Genomic DNA, 6786 nt, shown 5'->3' on the forward strand with positions numbered 1-6786 from the left:
TCTGGTATTTTACCTGAGTTTAGCGGAGAAATAAAAGTGTATGCACTATTTTTTACTCTGCTAAACTTGCGTCGTTTTGGCGGAGTTGCAGACGGAGCTCCAAATAGCAGAGCCCGATAGCCATGTGAAAGAGGCCTTACTTACTCACACGCACGAGCAGCTAGAAGATACACACTGAGCAGAGCAGCAATCCCTTGGATGATGACAGAAGAGCAGCAACCTTATGTCTAATGGCAGGGCCAGAAGAGCATCAATTATATGGCTGATGTCAGAGGGAGGAGAGCAGCAATCCTATGGGTCGTAGCAGGAGACCATAAACCCTATGGCTGATAGCAGCAATCCTATGACTAATGGCAGGAGGGAAACAATACTATGACTGATGGCAGAGGCAGGAGAGCAGCAACCCTATGTCTGGTAGCAGAGACAGGAGGGCAGAATTTCTATGTCTGGTAGCAGAGGCAGCTCTATGTACACTGCATTGAGCCTGTAATGATAGTCCTGCCCCCACTTTCTGCTCAATCTCTATGTTAGTAGAAACAGATTGAGACTAACAACAGCCAGTGAACAGTGAACCAGTTGTGTGAAAAGTAAGGGTATGGTCCCATGGAGCAAAATCCACTGTGCACTATTCCTCTGGTAGCTGACACACAGCTACCAGCAGCAGCCATAGATGTTCAGTGAGGTTTGGAGGCGGCCCACATGTTACAGTCACGGCGGCGCGCTGCCCTGCCTCCAAACCTCACTGAATGCACAGGGCTGCTGCTGGGATCCCTGTGTGTTTGCTGACAGGAGAATACGCAGTGGATTTTGCGTAGCGTGAAATACGCGGCATATACGCTATGTGGGACCGTACCCTTAGTGAGCATTTATGGAACTACACTCTATAAACACCCCTGAAGGTCCTTCAGCCCACTCAGAGCATCTACAACAGAAAATGGTGGCTGTGGCCCCTCCACACATTTCCACTACTGTATCTGTGCCTTTGGGCAGTGGTCTCAAACTTTGGCCCTCCAGATGTTGCAAAACTTCAACTCCCAGCATGCCTGGACAGCCAAACACCTGTCTGCCTCCTCCAGAGGATCCACACTGATCATAAAAAGTAAATCAAGGCTTTTGCAAAACTTCAACTCCCAGCATGCCCAGACAACCAAACACCTGTCTGACTCCTCCAGAGGATCCACACTGATCATGAAAGGTAAATCAAGGCTTCCTTCCCTTTTGCAAAACTTCAACTCCCAGCATGCCCGCACAGCCAAACACCTGTCTGCCTCCTCCAGAGGATCCACACTGATCATAAAAAGTAAATCAAGGCTTTTGCAAAACTTCAACTCCCAGCATGCCCAGACAACCAAACACCTGTCTGACTCCTCCAGAGGATCCACACTGATCATGAAAGGTAAATCAAGGCTTCCTTCCCTTTTCCAAAACTTCAACTCCCAGCATGCCTGGACAGCCAAACACCTTTCTGCCTCCTCCAGAGGATCCACACTGATCATGAAAGGTAAATCAAGGCTTCCTTCCCTTTTGCAAAACTTCAACTCCCAGCATGCCTGGACAGCCAAACACCTTTCTGCCTCCTCCAGAGGATCCACACTGATCATGAAAGGTAAATCAAGGCTTCCTTCCCTTTTGCAAAACTTCAACTCCCAGAATGACCGCACAGCCAAACACCTGTCTGCCTCCTCCAGAGGATCCACACTGATCATAAAAAGTAAATCAAGGCTTTTGCAAAACTTCAACTCCCAGCATGCCCAGACAACCAAACACCTGTCTGACTCCTCCAGAGGATCCACACTGATCATGAAAGGTAAATCAAGGCTTCCTTCCCTTTTGCAAAACTTCAACTCCCAGCATGCCTGGACAGCCAAACACCTTTCTGCCTCCTCCAGAGGATCCACACTGATCATGAAAGGTAAATCAAGGCTTCCTTCCCTTTTGCAAAACTTCAACTCCCAGCATAACTGGACAGCCAAACACCTTTCTGCCTCCTCCAGAGGATCCACACTGATCATGAAAGGTAAATCAAGGCTTCCTTCCCTTTTGCAAAACTTCAACTCCCAGCATGCCCGGACAGCCGTTGGCTGTCCGGGCATGCTGGGAGTTGAAGTTTTGCAACATCTGGAGGGCCACAGTTTGAGACCATTGCCCTAGGGACACAAGTTGAAAGTAGTGTCTGAAACATCACCTGATCTAAGGTCCACTGGGTTTATATCACTGCCCTATGAATAACTCTAAATTGCAAGCCCCTGGGTACTTACTAGTGGGGCCTGAGGAGGGGAGACCTGTCCACTTATGCAGCAGCTGCCCTATACGTTTTTTTTGTTTCATTAAAAACTATTTAAGTAGATTTCTGGTCTCCTGCTTCGCTGATTCCTCTCGATCCGATGTTATAATCCGGAGAAGCATGAGATGATTGTGAAGGTTCCTGCTACAATGACCCTTGATATGGCCTAATGCAGCAGCTGTGTTACGCCGAGCGCTCCGGGTCCCTGCTCCTCCCCGGAGCGCTCACGGCGTCTCTCTCCCTGCAGCGCCCCGGTCAGACCCGCTGACCGGGAGCGCTGCACTGACATTGCCGGCGGGGATGCGATTTGCATAGCGAAACGCGCCCGCTCGCAAATCGCATCCCAAGTCACTTACCCGTCCCGGTCCCCGGCTGTCATGTGCTGGCGCGCGCGGCTCCGCTCTCTAGGGCGCGCACGCGCCAGCTCTCTGAGACTTAAAGGGCCAGTGCACCAATGATTGGTGCCTGGCCCAATTAGCTTAATTAGCTTCCACCTGCTCCCTGGCTATATTACCTCACTTCCCCTGCACTTCCTTGCCGGATCTTGTTGCCTTGTGCAAGTGAAAGTGTTTAGTGTTGTCCAAAGCCAGTGTTACCTGATCTCCTGCTATCCATCTTGACTACGAACCTTGCCGCCTGCCCCGACCTTCTGCTACGTCTGACCTTGCCTCTGCCTAGTCCTTCTGTCCCACGCCTTCTCAGCAGTCAGCGAGGTTGAGCCGTTGCCGGTGGATACGACCTGGTTGCTACCGCCGCAGCAAGACCATCCCGCTTTGCGGCGGGCTCTGGTGAAAACCAGTAGCCTCTTAGAACTGGTCCACCTGCACGGTCCACGCCAATCCCTCGCTGACACAGAGGATCCACAACCAGCTAGCCGAATCGTGACAAGCTGCCTGTCTAGAAGACGTTTCCTCCAGCAATAACAACTGATCATCTGGGGTTACAAATTCGGTACTCAGCTAAATTCTGTAATGTAGCAACTTCCATTTAGAGAGAGGTTGGCTTCTTCAGATTAAAGGGGTACTCCGGGGGAAAACTTTTTTTTTTTTTTTATGAATCAACTTGTGCCAGAAAGTTAAATAGATTTGTTAATTACTTCTATTAAAAAAATCTTAATCCTTCCAGTACTTATTAGCTGCTTAATACTACAGAGGAACTTCTTTTTTTTTTTGGAACACAGAGCTCTCTGCTGACATTACGAGCACAGTGCTCTCTGCTGACACCTCTGTCCATTTTAAGAACTGTCCAGAGTAGGAGAAAATCCCCATAGAAAACGTGCTGCTCTGGACAGTTCCTAAAATGGACAGAGATGTCAGCAGAGAGCACTGTGCTCGTGATGTCAGCAGAGAGCTCTGTGTTCCAAAAAGAAAATAATTTCCTCTGTAGTATTCAGCAGCTAATAAGTACTGGAAGGTTTTAGATTTTTTAATAGAAGTAATTTACAAATCTGTTTAACTTTCTGGCACCAGTTGATAAAAGAAACAAAAACAAAACAAAAACAAAAAAGTTTTCCACCGGAGTACCCCTTTAACTCTATTCAAGGACAGTTTCATATATAGCTGTTTTAATTTTGATTATGTTAAAGGAGTTCTCTAAGCTAAAACTTTTAACCCCCGCTGTGCCCGGGCTGTAAAACTATACATAATAAACTTTCACTTACCTGCCTACGATCCCCCGTTGTTCCGATATCGCCGTCCCGTTCTCCGTCCCGGTCTCTTCCACTTCCTGCGGGTCGGTGACTTCACTCTACGCTCAGCCTATCAGCAGCCGCAGTAATGTCCCGTCGCGGCCGCTTATAGGCTGAGCGCAGAGTGAAGTTACCGACCCGCGGGAAGTGGAAGAGACCGGGACGGCGATATCGGAACAACGGGGGATCGTAGGCAGGTAAGTGAAAGTTTATTATGTATAGTTTTACAGCCCGGGCACAGAGGGGGATAAAAGATTTCAGTTGGAGAACTCCTTTAATACAAATCTCCATTATCATTTACCTATTTGTTGTTATTATTTGCTGTTATGATTTGCTGCTGACGGCCCTTATTACTTTTATTAGTACTTTGAGCACACAAAGGTTGAGTTTTCTGTGCATGATTTTGGGTCTATATTCTAACTAGCTAATAGTGTTGAGTGCGAATATTCGAAATGCAAATTTTTACCGCGAATATCGGCACTTCGCAATTTTGTGAATATTTTGAATATAATGATATATATTCGTTATGACAAATAGTTGTTTTTTTGTTCGTTTTTTGGCGAATATTAGCGAATATGGGAATATCGGCACTTCCAGGAGAGGACAGTGATCCCTCTCTTCTTTTAGGTGAAAGATAAAATTGCGCAAGCGCACTATGCAAATTCAATTACAACTCAATTCTCATCACTACTAGCTAACACCAGTGTCTGAATAACCAGTGATATATACAGCCAAGGCCGACCCAAAACATTGTACTGCCTGGGTCCAACAGTGAAATGCTGCCCTGCATGCTCGAAAAACAAATACACTCACACATTCTCAAAGGCACACACATAAACTATAAACAAATAAACACTTATTATATCTAACTGCACACACACTTACTGATACATACACTAACCTACTGTGATACAGAGTCCTCACATGGCTTCTCCCTCCATCCTGGGCAGCTGTGGTGGGGGTCAGGAGTTAGGACCTCGGACCTTAGAAATCTTGGTGATGGTAACGTCAAGTAGCCTCCTGCACTTTATCTGCTTTTTCTTCTCTACAGGCGGCCGTGCTCTGAGACTTCTCCCTCTCCTTCGGGACCTGAAAGCAGAAGGGAGCTCCCCCAGTCTGCTTAGGGTCTATTCACATGGCAGAATTTCGGCTTGTGCAATTCCGCATCAAAATAAAGCCCATAGACTTCTATGGGATTCCGCACTCCCATTCACACTTTGGAAATTCTGCCATGTGAATAGACCCTTACCCCCAGGAAATCAGCACGTGCTCAGGGTCAGCGGAGGCTGCCACTGCTTCTGTTCACTGCTGGGGTCTGGGGATGTAGCAGCGTCTGAGGCAGGGTCAGGGGCTTGGAGCGGACGTGCGTGCCTACATGGTGCACGTTGGCTCTCAGCAGCCCCTGACCTCTCCGCTCCGGCCCTGCGCTGATTTTTTTAAAGGGCCTACCCCTGTCTGTTAAAAATCTTGTCAGGCGGCAATTTTCCGCCCCTGTGAAGGTGCCGCCTGGGTCCAATGGGCCCAGCGAAACCCATTGTAGGGCTGGCCCTGTAAACAGCTACTATGTGGTGGAGGGGTTACTGGACCTACTTCCCTGTTGCCATATCACTGTCATAGCAGCCATAACTATATCATCTGAGACGTATGTGCGGTGTACAGATATTCAGAGCAAGTCAAATGATCAGGAAGAAAGAAGATAAGAAAGAACCCCTAAAAGTTCTGATATGTTGCTATGGCAGATGGTATGGTTTCCAGGCGGTACCAGTCAGTAAAAGTTTCATTGCATCAAAATGTCAAAAAATGTGACAAACAGCTGATACTATGAGGGAGATTTATCAAAACCGGTCCAGAGGTAAAGTTGCTGAGTTGCCCATAGCAACCAATCAGCTCTCTAATGATTACTATCAATAAATTGCTCAAGGTGCCATGATCACATACCTTTTTACAGTTTCTTCATCCTCCCTTTTGTCTGATAATTCAGGCAATAGTCAGATGGGTGGGAACTTAATTTTAATAAAGGGAGTGAATATAAAGTGATGGGTGGAATTATATAGTGGGGGGGGGGGGGGGGGATTAGGCATACATGCTCCTCAGTACAAACCCACCCCCTGACTGTATAATCCCACCCATCAATTGATATTCATTCCCATTATTAAAATTAAGTTTACGCCCATCTGACTATTCCCTGAATTGTCAGACAAATTATAAACCTTTTTATCTCAGTAACAGGAGGGCGTATCAAGAAACTGTAAAAAAGGTGTGTGATCCGGACATCCTAAAATATTTGACTGTACGACGGTTGGGGCCCCCTGTGATCTCCGTAATGGAACGTGGCTCAGAGTGAGGAGTGCGTTCGGTAGACGGCACATGCTCCATTGATTTCTATGGGAGCTCGAAAAGACGCGAGTCTTTTCGGCACTCCCATAGAAATCAATGAAGCGTGTGCCATCTACAACGCACTCCTCACTCTGAGCCGCGTCCCGTTCAAGAGAACGGGGAGGTGCCACAGCGGTCGAAAAAGAAAAAAATCGCTAAATACGAGATACAATAGTAAATACCATGGGAAAATACCTGCTGGAAACAAAAACCACAAAGAAAACTACAAAAGACATAAAAGAAAACTAAATGAGGCCCATTAGCTTCAATGGGAATTCCGCTGTCCCATTCACCCAACAGAATGTCCACCGTGGAAATTTCACATTCCAGATTCTGCAAAATTGTAAGACATGTCTTTAAATTTTGTGCAACTCCGTTTAGAGCCCCATTGAAGTTAATGGGACTCTGAATTTTTTCTATTTTAACCAAGCTCCAGCAA

Source organism: Hyla sarda, chromosome 4, assembly GCF_029499605.1.
Source record: "Hyla sarda isolate aHylSar1 chromosome 4, aHylSar1.hap1, whole genome shotgun sequence".
Taxonomy (NCBI): domain Eukaryota; kingdom Metazoa; phylum Chordata; class Amphibia; order Anura; family Hylidae; genus Hyla; species Hyla sarda.